The sequence below is a fragment of the Drosophila takahashii genome, chromosome 3R (assembly GCF_030179915.1).
Source record: "Drosophila takahashii strain IR98-3 E-12201 chromosome 3R, DtakHiC1v2, whole genome shotgun sequence".
In the NCBI taxonomy this organism is placed as follows: Eukaryota; Metazoa; Arthropoda; class Insecta; order Diptera; family Drosophilidae; genus Drosophila; species Drosophila takahashii.
Window position 1 is genome coordinate 4566638 of NC_091681.1, and position 14140 is coordinate 4580777.

At 40.3% G+C, this 14140-nt stretch overlaps 1 protein-coding gene and 1 long non-coding RNA gene across 5 annotated transcripts in view; both read right to left on the reverse strand.

Moving 5' to 3' along the window:
* The window catches only part of lovit (loss of visual transmission), a 193007-nt gene that overhangs the window by 110443 nt on the left and 68424 nt on the right, over nt 1-14140 (reverse strand). The window lies entirely within an intron of this gene.
* On the reverse strand, nt 6827-8915 carry LOC138913599 (uncharacterized). Its single transcript, XR_011419394.1, has 2 exons — nt 8237-8915; nt 6827-8171 (listed from the first exon to the last, which is right to left on the reverse strand). It is a non-coding gene; the product is annotated as an uncharacterized lncRNA (long non-coding RNA).

Here is a 14140-nt window from a genome sequence, read left to right on the forward strand (position 1 = left end):
AATACCGTTTGCGAGCTCAGTTTAAAAGCTAGCGCCTTGAAACATTCACAGTCGTCCTAAAACATGTGTACGCAGATCAAGTTTGAAAGCCGACCCGATCGGACGTCTATATCCTATAGCTCCCATAGGAACAATCGGATATAGCTTTCACAAAATGAAGATATTTCGCTCAGTGTAAGAGCTATTGACAACAATCTTTCTAAATCTTATTATTTTACGCATACCTTGATCAGGGTAAAAGCGCGTGCCGATCGGACATCTATATCCTATAGCTCCCATAGAAACAATCGGATATAGCTTTCACAAAATGAAGATATTTCGCTCAGTGTAAGAGCTATTTACAAGAATCTTTCTAAGGGCCGGTTTCTCGAGTCCCTGTCAAAGTCCCTGATAGCTATCTGTTCGAAAAACTTAAATACCAGATAAACTGTTCGTAAAAGCAAATCCGCTTTCTCTACTGCTTTAATTTATCTGAACGAGAAACAATTGCAAAGTGCTGTCAACGCACTGTAAAGTGCAAAAAATGGCATGCTTCGATTATTTCATCAACGCTTAACAGGGACTCCGAGTCCCTGTCAATGTTAGCTCTTACATTTATGCTCGAGAAAGCCAAAATGCCTTAGCAGGGACTTTATCTGTTCGAGAAATGTTAGCCGGCACTCGAGAAACCGGCCCTAAATCTTATTATTTTACGCATACCTTGATCAGGGTAAATGCGCGTGCCGATCGGGCGTCTATATCTTATAGCTCCCATAGGAACAATAGATGAAATCGGTCAAAATTTGTCGTTTTTCAGGATATTTCGCGCAGAATATAAGCTATTCCCATAAAACTTTCCAAATCGTATTTTTTTGTGCGTACCTCGATCAGGGTAAAAGCGCGTGCCGATCGAACGTCTATATCTCATACTTTCCATATTAACAATAGTTAAATGCTGTAAAAATATCCCTTTTTTATATTTTTACCAGGGGTGTCACAGAAACCGTCGACGGTTTTGGGGACGGTTGGTTTAGAAACCAACCGAACAAAACCGTTGGTGTCACAGGAATTCGAGAGATTTCCTTTTTTCGGAAAATTTACCGAAAAACGACCAGGGCTGGACGCATACACTAAATATCGAATATTGAATAATTATCGAATTTTATTTGACTTATTTGGACTACTTTCCAATAAGTTTTAAACTTAATTTATGTTTTTCTTGCAAAATTACAAAAAGAATATATGTTTAAAGCGCATATTGTACACAATAAAAGAAAAACATTAAAAATTTGAATTACCCGCCAGGCTACACATTGCAGCCCTGAACAACGGTTTGCCGCGGCTGCGTTGGTTTATTTTCATTTCTAAGTCTCGCATAAACTGCGAGAGGCTAGGACGCAGAGGAGATCCTTACAAACGGTTTTACATGGTAGTCCATGGAGATTTAACTCATTGGCCATGTCCTTTCACAAGAATGCGGCCGCCCTGAGTAAATCCTTTGGCAATGTTGATATTATCGCGAATGAATCGGAAGAATATGTTGTCTTGCGCTGGTGACCTATGTTTACCCCTGAAAATTAGCAAAGCTTATTAGTTTAAATTAATAATAAAAAAAATGTTGTACTTTTTTACATGTATGGGTTCTTCTTCTTCACAGCCAGCGTTTTACCTGGCAAAAATAGGGCATTTTTTCACGACAGTGATGCCAACTTTTTGCAAAGGCGGCATGTTTTTATTAATTTCTCAATAACTACAACTTCTTTTACCATAAAATTTTTACCAGAAATAAGTTTCATTTTTAACTACAATACTAAGTACTATTGAATAAATAATTCGTTAACAAAACATTTCGATAACTAACTCCGAAATATGGACAAATTTGGTATTTTAAAGTGCTAGCTAATTGGTAACACCGCCAGGTAGACGGTTTGCCGACGGATTTTTTTAGCTAATTTTTTCATGAGGTTTTATAAAAAGCATATTTTAAAATATAACCCGAAGTAGTTAAGAAATCGTAGTATGCAGGTAGTTCATAAAATTCATTATAGTTGTCTTAAATAAAGTTATATTTATGGGAAACATTTGTAAGTTGGGTAATTTTATCAAAACGTCCGGCAAAATACGGGGGATTTAGAAACCGTCAAAAATGACGTCTGTGACACCGAGTTTTGCTATTCGGGAGAAATTCGGTTGGAATGGTTTTTTGTGACACCCCCGTACATGACATTTTTGCAGTAGGGACTCTCTCGTCAGCATTTTTTCAAAGCTACTTTTTGTTCATCTTGAGACACGTTATCATTTTTCTATTTTTATTGTTGAATGCGGTTTTATAAAAAATTAAAAATTAAAACCAATATACTGGGGCAATCTCGCCACACAGGGGGGTAAAATCACCACACCACCGGGGCAATTTCGTCACCTGAAAAATGTAGGGAGTTTAACGCCTGTAAATATGCTGATCAAGCGTACCATTTTTGTTGACGTCCTATATTTGTTGCTGCTGCTGGTAGTCTGTTCGTTAGCCAGCTCGTCAAATATAAAAATATGTATTTAAAATAGGTGCGAATTTACCCTTAGCGTAGGGTGGCGAAATTTCCCCAGACAGTACTTCTTTAGAAATAATTATTTTTCTTCTGAAATTAGGCGCGAAGTTAAAAATCACTAACGCAGAAATGCACATTATAGCACTGTGTATTATACAAAAAAACCTGTATCTTATCCCTTTTCAATTGTGGCATACAGAAAAAATTTCGTCGAGAACTAAATGTAGCTTTTGAACTATTAAAACACATTTAATATTATAGCTTAATTATCTTGGCCTTCTGTGCAAAAAAAACGCATTGGTTGTGTCTGACCGTCTTGAAGGACTAAAACAAAAAAATTATAAATTTTTACGACTTATGGATTTCGAGATATTGCAGGTGACGAAATTGCCCCTGTGACGAAATTCCACCACTCTCCCTTACTAAAGCTACTGACATGAAACTATGCAAATCTAATTTATTTATGTATACCTTGCTCAGGGTAATTGTTCTTGCCAATCAGACAACTGTATACTAAAGCTGCCATTTAATAATTAAATTGGTTACATATACGAAAAAATATTTTTTTTATATATTATTAAGTTAAGTTTTTTTTTTTATATATTATTGCACAAAGTTAAGCATTTTTTTTAAATATTATTACACAAACTTAAGTTTTTTTATATATTACTACATAAAGTTTAATTTTTTTTTTATAGGGGAGTGTAGGGTAAGGTGACGAACGATTCGTTTTTTGAATGTAACTTTTGTAAAAATCACTATTTTTCAAAAGTGTAAACGCAGAAAGTTGCTTACATCTACTGAGCATATTCCTGTAAAATTCGAAATTCGAAATTCCAATGCAGCTAAATCCCACAGCGTTTGGCGTGAACCCTACTTTTTTTGCACTTTCAAAAGTTGTAGGGTAATGTGACGAACGATTTGTTCTTTAATGTAACTTCTCCAAAAATCAATATTTTTTAAAAGTGTAAAAGCAGAAAGTTGCTTACATTTACTGAGCATATTTCTAAAAAAATTTGGATTCGAAATTTCAACGTAGCCAAATCCCACAGCGTTTGGTGTAAACCATCCTTTTTACAAACAAAAAAATACATTTTTTTAAATATTATTTACGGAAAGATTATTTTCGATACGGAAAAGAAAAAAGTAATAAGATAATACCCAAACTTACAAAAAAAAATGGTCAAAGTGCAAATTTTTTTTTAAATTAAATTAAACTGACGTCACTATTAAAAACAACAATAAAACTGCAGCAGTAAATGTTATATGGTATTATTATATTTTTTTTACAAATAATCAACGATAACAGTTAAAATTCTTGAATAAAAAAAGTTCGTCACAATACCCTACAAAAAGTTCGTCACGATACCCTACAAGGTAGACTTGGAGCCAAAACGGTGTCACTCTCAAACGGCGCAAAAGAAAAAAACGCGAGGGACCAAAAACTGTTGATAAAGATCTCATGTATACGTGCATATATTTGCCTGATTTTATTTTCCACTCATCTTTGCTCTGGCACTGCTGAAACACAAGTAAATTGAATGGGTTTGCTAGTTTGCGCACCACATTTTTAGCGAAAATTACCTCACGAACAAATTACGGGACTTCTTATTAATATTACTGTAAATACATTGTCGACACGATAAGGGGAGACGACTACATTTATTTGGAATTTTTGTCGTGACGTCATATGTGAGATTCGACGAGTTCCTCACATTACCCTACTCGTCAAATTACCCTACACTCCCCTATATTATTACACAAAGTTTCTTTTTTTCAATAGTACAGCGCTGGTCTCCTCGATTCTCATAATTTTTGACCATGAACTTTTTTGATGCTACAGGTGCTCTCCTCCTCGATTCTTATAAAAGCGTTGTGTATGGGCCATGCATTTAAAACCTGAAAGAATTGTCAAATTTTTTACCATCATAATTGAACTTGTTTTAAAAACGCTCTGATCTCGGAAGCTATAGACGCTAGAGGCTTGTACTTTTAGATTTAGATTCCTTTACTTTCTATTCGGCGCAATTTTGTTATGCTTATGTGCCACGCCCACTCCAACGCCCACACTCGCTATAAGATCTAGATGTTTGGGATTTTAGATTTAGATTTCTTCGCTTTCTATTCTGAGCAAGTTTGTTATGCTTATGTGCCACGCCCACTCTAACGCCCACATTCGCTTTAAGAGCTAGAGGGTTGGCGTTTTAGATTTAGTTTCCTTTGCTTTCCATTCAGCGCAAGTTTATTATGCGTATGTGCCACGCCAACTCTACAGCGCTGTCCTCCTCGATTCTCACAATTTTTGACCATGAACTTTTTTGATGCTACAGGTGCTCTCCTCCTCGATTCTCATAAAAGCGTTGTGTATGGGCCATGCATTTAAAACCTGAAGGAATTGTCAAATTTTTTACCATCATAATTGAACTTTTTTTAAAAACGCTCTGATCTCGGAAGCTATAAGAGCTAGAGGCTTGTACTTTTAGATTTAGATTCCATTACTTTCTATTCAGCGCAAGTTTGTTATGCGTATGTGCCACGCCCACTCCAACGCCCACACTCGCTATAAGATCTAGATGTTTGGGATTTTAGATTTAGATTTCTTCGCTTTCTATTCTGAGCAAGTTTGTTATGCTTATGTGCCACGCCCACTCTAACGCCCACATTCGCTCTAAGAGCTAGAGGGTTGGCGTTTTAGATTTAGTTTCCTTTGCTTTCCATTTAGCGCAAGTTTATTAAGCGTGTGTGCCACGCCAACTCTACAGCGCTGTCCTCCCCGATTCTCATAATTTTTGACCATGAACTTTTTTGATGCTACGTGTGCTCTCCTCCTCGATTCTCAAAGAAACGTAGAGAGTTGAGTAATAAATTGTTTATTTAAGTGCTGCGTCACTCGCTTTTCAGCTTTTTCTTAGCGTATCTTTTGTGGTGAAGTGGTTTTGGTGATTTTCAGTCTTTTTAAAGACTTAATCGTAAACTGGATTGGATTGGATTTGAATTTGGATTTGGACTTGGAATTCGATTTGGACTTGGACTTTGACTTCATCACCCTCTGATTGGATTCGGATTTGGATTTGGATTACGATTTGGACTTTGATTTGGATTGGCACTTGGACTTCTTCACCATCAAAAGATACGTTTTCTTTTTAAATATTCGCATTTTCTAACTTTGTATTTGTATTTTTCTAACTTAATATTTGTATTTGTAGATTACACAGGTCAACAAAATGGACTTTATTAAAAGGTGCAGGCCTATGGGCATTAAAGTATGTTAATATAGACGAATATAAGCATATCTGCATACTTCGTTTTCGCGTTTAACGAGTGGTATTTGTGCAATCGAGGTTTGAAAAAAATAGCAACATTTAATGTTTTGATTTAAGATATCTTCGACGATCTTTGCCCAACTGTATTAAAACCTATGCCAAAAAATGGCTTAGATGCCCATCTACATAATTGCATTTAAGGTTCCATTATTATTTGAGTCAATCAAAGCCTATGAGCCATTGAATTAATTTGTTCACCTCTATTCACAACCAACTTGATGCGGTGAACAGTCTTAAAAAAATACAAGGAAAAATATGTGCCGTAAAATATTTGACAGGCATCTAGAGACGACTTTTCCCGAATTTTTGAGATAAAACCCACTATTGTACTTCGAAGGATGGAATTTATAGAATTTTTTCCGTAAGAACGGGAAAAGTAACAAGTATTTTGAAATTCCATTTTACATAAATTGTAGTAGACAGCACCCCGAAAGTGAAGGATTGGCATACACACTCGGATGCTGTTACTAAAATTAATATAAGATGTAGCCGGCAGCAACGGTCTGGAGCCTCGGGTTGCCTCTTGGTTCTAGACCTACGCTCACTAAGTTATGGGAAACCTAGTGTATAGAAAGATTCGGTTTCGTGCACTTCTAGCATTGCTCTGTGCTAAGCTCGTCGGATTGTCGTGGGTCTTCCTCGTCTTTTCTATAACGCGTGCTGTACTACGTGAAAAAGTTTTAAGTGCACTAAACGGTATCTACAAGGCTCAACAAAAATGAATGGGTGTATACGGACTATGGGTACACGGACGGACATTGTAGGCAAACGCTGATCAAGAAATACTGGAAGTTAGGGTGGCTTGATGTTATTCGCCCCCTTTCTGTACCCTCCCTACCATGATAACGCGTGAGATATTGTTGACGGTTATCCCTTATTCAATGTTTATTGGTTCATTACATTTTCAATTCATATAGCTCCAGCATTGTGTGTTCAATCACGAACCTAGATTTACAAAACTATTCAAACATAGTTGAAATATTTACCATAATTAACAAAAGATCATTTAATTCAATCATAATTTCAATACAACTTCAATTCCCTCTTTTCAATACCAAACTCAATTCCGAATTACAGATAATTGCTACACTGACTTCATAACCTTCCGTCTAATATGCACACACAATAATAATACCATTCAAATATATCGGTAAAAGTCAGGAAATCAATATAGTGGTTTATAGTTCTCACTTACGCAAAACTCCGGCGATGCAGGTTCGTTGGGCCCATCGAAGACGCTGTGCTAGGGTGCTTTTAGACAAATTTACATATTAATTTCTGACGAGATTAATTGCGTGGCTTACACGGGTGGTCATTGTCAGAAAACTAATAAGAATTTCTACTGAATCAATACAAAGGTACGCTACGTAAGCAAGTACCGTAAATTTACTCTACAAAAACGTGAAGCTTGACTTTAAAATAGGCAAACACTAATCTAGCAAACGTCGCCGCGAGTGATTCCCATCCTCGATCCACTACTGCTTCTCCTGTGCGGTTCCTGATCAGCTTACTACACACGAAGGGATCTGCGTCTTCGCATGTCAGACAACAGGTCTGTTCCTCTGGGTTGTCCTTCCTTTAAATCATCAGCCTTTTGCGAGGTTTATTCCATCGGCAAGCCGCACGTGGCCAGTACGGGTGAAGTGCCGAGTTGCTGCGCTACGACTCGCCTTCCAAAATATCGGCTCTATGGGCTAGCCAGAGCTGGGTGCTTCGTTGCCGCGCGTGGCGCGTGTTGGTGGGGCGATGTAGGCGCGTAGCAGGTGTCACATCCGGTAGTCGCTCACTTCCTCATCCGATCAACTTCCAGAAGATCGCTCGATGGTCAAACCAAAGCTGCGTGTTTACATGCCGCGCGTGGCGCGGGTTGGTGAGGTGATCATCAATGGTCGGAGTGATGTTAAGTCCTGGTACAATAACCTTCCACGTTGTCGCTCTATGGCTTCGCCAGAGCTGGGTAGGTGGATGCCGCGCGTGGCGCGTGCTGGTGAGGTTATGCACTTCTTCAAGTCGTCCTTCAGGTGGTTGATCTTTGAGGTGATTCTAGGCCGCACGTGGCATGCGGTTGGTGAGGAGCCGAGCTACAGATTTGCGTAGTTGGTGGGCAAACTGCAGCCTCGGTCACCTTCCAGAATACGGGCGCCTTTTGCGGACCAAAGCTGCGCTCCGCGAGGCACGTGTCCGCAGGTGGCAACTCCGCCGTGGCAAATTGGCTCCAAAATCTCTCAGAAAATCTCGTCTTGGCCGATGAAATTACAAACGGCGTGATTACGCCGAGCTGGCGCTGATGTTGCCGGCCGGCTTCGACGGAATCTTCTCTCTTTTCCTATTAAAAAAAAATACTGTTCTATTTACACTGCCTATACGGTTACGCTGGGTGCTAATATTTACCAGTAGTTGGGCATTAAAATAACAATGATCCTCTCTCAATAAATCACTTCACAAGTTCAAAGGAAAACTAGAACACGTGGTGAGTACTTTTACGTTCTTACTCTTGATCTTACGACAGTCGTATGTCTGTACTCATTCAGAGTTTGAAAAGAAGTGAACGAGACTTTCGTCGCGTGAAGCTGGCTGTACGCGGCGGCGTTGCCAAACTTCACGTAACGGGATCGTTCCAGATTCAGTTAGCGTTTTTGCCTTCACACGTTTTTCTTCGGTGCGCGCGATAGAGAGAGCGCTATGCCGGTACGCTAGTTGTGCGAGCGGTTCAGCTAGACGATGTTCGATGCTCTTCAGCTATACCCTGCGCTTAGCTTTTGGGCATCTACGAATTTACATGAATAATGACTTTTCTCTACCTCTGAAAACAAATTTATAATTTCGTTTTTCGACTGGCCCCCACACCACAGTTAACTCAGCAAGAGATTGAACTCGCCGAGGGGTTAACTGAAAGAAAAACAAGGGTCAGTAAACACCATATTATCTACAATTCAGGTTCTAATGTCTTTCAAATGGTATACGCCTAAGGACTTATTTGCTTCATTTGCTAACTCGTAATATGTTGGGCTGATCTTCTTTGTTACCGTTGCTTTGATAAAAACAGGTGCGAGTTTGCTATTAAACTTTTTCCCCGCATTACTTTGAGCGAAACTGCGTGCGAATACGGTGTCTCCGACCTTCAGGTGAACGGTTCGGCTGCGCAAGTTATATACCCTAGCATTTGCTGCGTGTGATTCTGCAATCTTCTTTTTAGCCTCCTGACGCACTATTTGCAACATGTCAGCTGTTTTAAGCGGTACATCGTCGGTTAACAAATTCAAATTTCTGAGCAACTCATAATCCTGTCCGTTGGCTATCATGTTCTGACCAAAACAAAGAAAATACGGAGAAAATCCTGTACTTCGGTGTATGCTAGATCTCAAGGATGCGCTTATCGCGTCTATGTTTGTATCCCAATTCGTATGGTCAGTACCGATATAAGCTCTAATTGCAGCTAGTATCGATCTATTCACTCGCTCACTTGCGTTAGCTTGTGGTGAATAAATCGCTGTGCAAATATGCTTGACTCCAAATTTCGTTAGAAAAGCTCTAAAATACCCTGATTTGAATTGCGACCCGTTGTCCGTCAGTATGGACTCTGGTGTGCCGAAGGTATAAAAAACGTGCTTTTCGAGAAAATCACAAATCCTTTCGGAAGTAAATTTCCGCAACGGCTGTAAGAAGTGAAACTTCGAACAATGGTCTACAATTATCAAAAGTCCTATATTTCCTTTCTTGGACCGTGGATATGGGCCAAGAAGATCCATATAAAGCCTCTGAAATGGACGATCCGAATTTGTGGGTCTCCCCATGGGTGGTCTAAGAACTTTGTTAGGGCTCTTTGTTGACTTGCAAATAGAACAATCTGAGACAAAGCTGCGAATTTGAGTAAGTTAACTGTAAAGGACGTAATCGTTTGGTTGAACGTCTAGGTTTAGAAATGCGACTGCAAGAACTGACGTCTCCGAAGATTCGTTGTCTTGCGGCTGCATATCTTGCTGCTCTAATGTGATATGGCTGGGGATATTTGACATTACTGGTTAAAGATTCGTCTGGGTGGTTGACTGACTTGTCCGGAGTTAATACTACTAATTGTTCTGTTTGGGTACCACTGTCGGATTTTACTGCCTCGGATGCGACGTGTGGTTCTTGACCGACGCATCCAACGCGTAGTTTTCCGAAGGGTTGCACTTTTGGCATTTGGGCTTGTACATATTTTTCGCTCCACATCCGTAGCAAAAGATGGTTCGAGCTTCGAAACACTCGTCAAAACGATGACCAAGCTTGTCGCAGTTCCAACACTTAAGTTGCTTGCGTTGTAGCGCCGCTACTTCAGCTGATTCGCTGTCGTCAAAATCTTCTTCTAACTGAGAAACGAAAGAGCGTTGATGAAAACTACCATTCATCGGTTGCGCTTTCATTTGCCTGCAAAACTGTTCGTGAGTTCGGACTTCTTCCCTGAGCTGAGCTAAGGTGTCTATATGCAAATGCATAAGTTCGTACCGTAGAGATGGCTTTGAATGCCGTATGAGAAGCCTAACTAACGATTCTTCTGAGATCGGAGTGTTCAAGCGAGATGCGAGCTTTTCCACTTGGAATTGGTAATCCTCAAAAGGTTCTTTTTCGGCTTGCCGCCTGTTGTTTATGGACTCCCAAATGTCCATGTCAGACTCACTTTCCTTGAACTTATTACGAAACTCTCTACAAAACTCTATCCAACTAAACTGATGGCACGAACGATGGAACTTCCAGTACCATTCGCTCGCTTTGCCAACGAAAAATAAATGCAAATGGTCGCATAGAAGCTGACGATCTCCATTTAAATTCTGTTGAGCTAATGCCTGTACTCGATAAAGGAACTCCTCAGACTGTAAACCGTCTTTGGATCCATCAAACTTGATGTGCCAGCTTTGAATAATGTTCGGCACTTTTTCTGGCTGCACTGTGGAATCTGATCTGTTGACGCGCTGAGCATTTAGGCGAATATCGTGATAAACTGTTCCTGCAGACTGAGCTTCCCCTGACTGATCTTGCCTTTCGTTCATTCTCCTATTTGGAGTTTGAGCAGAACTACCAATCTGTAGGCTTGCTACCTGCGCACGAATAAAATCAGAAAGTTCTTGTCTAAGGCTACTTTGTTGTGCTTGCATGGTTGTTCGCACTACTCTCTCAATATCTTCTAGATTCTCTGCCCTAGAAGTGTCTACAATCGAATCTGTGTCCAGACTACGTTCGTGATGATCCTCTGGATTATTGCGATTCGACCTCAGTGTCATTCCTGTACGTTGTCCAGCGCCTCTGCGTTGACCTGAGTTTCTACCTCTTCTCCCGCTTCCTCGGCCTCTGTTGGCGTTATTATTTGCGTTACTGCTGGCCGGTAAGTCATTGTTGGCAGGATTAGCTTCTCCTGTCCTTCGATCAGCAGCTGACAATTCCGCTAACAAATTGTTGTTTGACAAAGATAATTGTTGTACGGGGCACTCCCGATTGCACACTGGGCATCTATTTGAATCAAGTATGTAATCCCTGATGCACTGATGATGGAATGTATGACCGCATGGGGTGGATGATGTTAAAACGTTTGCGATTAATGGTTGTGTACAAATCGTACATGATGTAATCTCGCCGCCTACTGCGGCTGGTAGATCAAGATTGCTGTGACGCAAAGACATATCGACAAAATACTAAATGCTTTGTGTTTGTTATTTACGAATTTAATTGGTCCGTGATTGATATTACTACAATGCTTGCTCGCTATATGAATTCAACTTCCTAATGTTTCTTGATTGCTTGCCAAAGTAAACTAAAAATAACAAAAAAAATGTTTTGAAGGCTTGTTCTTTTGAATTACGCTTTCTAAACCGGTCAAAGATCGAATTTCCTCCAACACTTTGCAGTTCCGTTGGACAGATGGTCGTAATCTAAAAACAAGTTTACCGAAATTCCGTAGAATTGGGATATCATTGATATTACTACAATGCTTGCTCGCTATATGAATTCAACTTCCTAATGTTTCTTGATTGCTTACCAAAGTAAACTAAAAATAACAAAAAAAATGTTTTGAAGGCTTGTTCTTTTGAATTACGCTTTCTGAACCGGTCAAAGATCGAATTTCGTCCAACACTTTGCAGTTCCGTTGGACAGATGGTCGTAATCTAAAAACAAGTTTACCGAAATTCCGTAGAATTGGGATATCAAGTAAACTGTTGGTTCCGGTCGATTATTCCGTAAAAAGCTCGAAATACAATCGCGATTCCTAGACACCTGATTTACCGTCATCCAAATCTACAAATATTTTCTAATTGTGTTTACTTCCTAACTCTACAAGCTTACATGGTCCCTTGAACTGAATGGTCGACCCAATCCGTAGATTCTCGAATCGCGGTCGCTGTTCCGGCTTCGAATTACAAGTGATCATTAATTAAACTGAGGGAAAGAAAATAAACGTCAGCAGACTCTAACACAAATCTATTTGAAAACTAATAAAGCAATACGTGAAGCTATACCTCCTCCTAGTAGCCTGCACTTAGAAATCAACCGATTTCTAGGCGGTTTCGGTTCCTATGGACGTAAACTAAGGTTTGGCCCCACGTTAGTGGAGATTATGCCCCGCGTTAGTGGAGATTCTGCCCCACGTTGGGCGCCATTTTTCTTTCTTATATGTAGTAGACAGCACCACGAAAGTGAAGGATTGGCATACACACTCGGATGTTGTTACTAAAATTAATATAAGATGTAGCCGGCAGCAACGGTCTGGAGCCTCGGGTTGCCTCTTGGTTCTAGACCTACGCTCACTAAGTTATGGGAAACCTAGTGTATAGAAAGATTCGGTTTCGTGCACTTCTAGCATTGCTCTGTGCTAAGCTCGTCGGATTGTCGTGGGTCTTCCTCGTCTTTTCTATAACGCGTGCTGTACTACGTGAAAAAGTTTTAAGTGCACTAAACGGTATCTACAAGGCTCAACAAAAATGAATGGGTGTATACGGACTATGGGTACACGGACGGACATTGTAGGCAAACGCTGATCAAGAAATACTGGAAGTTAGGGTGGCTTGATGTTATTCGCCCCCTTTCTGTACCCTCCCTACCATGATAACGCGTGAGATATTGTTGACGGTTATCCCTTATTCAATGTTTATTGGTTCATTACATTTTCAATTCATATAGCTCCAGCATTGTGTGTTCAATCACGAACCTAGATTTACAAAACTATTCAAACATAGTTGAAATATTTACCATAATTAACAAAAGATCATTAAATTCAATCATAATTTCAATACAACTTCAATTCTCTCTTTTCAATACCAAACTCAATTCCGAATTACAGATAATTGCTACACTGACTTCATAACCTTCCGTCTAATATGCACACACAATAATAATACCATTCAAATATATCGGTAAAAGTCAGGAAATCAATATAGTGGTTTATAGTTCTCACTTACGCAAAACTCCGGCGATGCAGGTTCGTTGGGCCCATCGAAGACGCTGTGCTAGGGTGCTTTTAGACAAATTTACATATTAATTTCTGACAAGATTAATTGCGTGGCTTACACGGGTGGTCATTGTCAGAAAACTAATAAGAATTTCTACTGAATCAATACAAAGGTACGCTACGTAAGCAAGTACCGTAAATTTACTCTACAAAAACGTGAAGCTTGACTTTAAAATAGGCAAACACTAATCTAGCAAACGTCGCCGCGAGTGATTCCCATCCTCGATCCACTACTGCTTCTCCTGTGCGGTTCCTGATCAGCTTACTACACACGAAGGGATCTGCGTCTTCGCATGTCAGACAACAGGTCTGTTCCTCTGGGTTGTCCTTCCTTTAAATCATCAGCCTTTTGCGAGGTTTATTCCATCGGCAAGCCGCACGTGGCCAGTACGGGTGAAGTGCCGAGTTGCTGCGCTACGACTCGCCTTCCAAAATATCGGCTCTATGGGCTAGCCAGAGCTGGGTGCTTCGTTGCCGCGCGTGGCGCGTGTTGGTGGGGCGATGTAGGCGCGTAGCAGGTGTCACATCCGGTAGTCGCTCACTTCCTCATCCGATCAACTTCCAGAAGATCGCTCGATGGTCAAACCAAAGCTGCGTGTTTACATGCCGCGCGTGGCGCGGGTTGGTGAGGTGATCATCAATGGTCGGAGTGATGTTAAGTCCTGGTACAATAACCTTCCACGTTGTCGCTCTATGGCTTCGCCAGAGCTGGGTAGGTGGATGCCGCGCGTGGCGCGTGCTGGTGAGGTTATGCACTTCTTCAAGTCGTCCTTCAGGTGGTTGATCTTTGAGGTGATTCTAGGCCGCACGTGGCATGC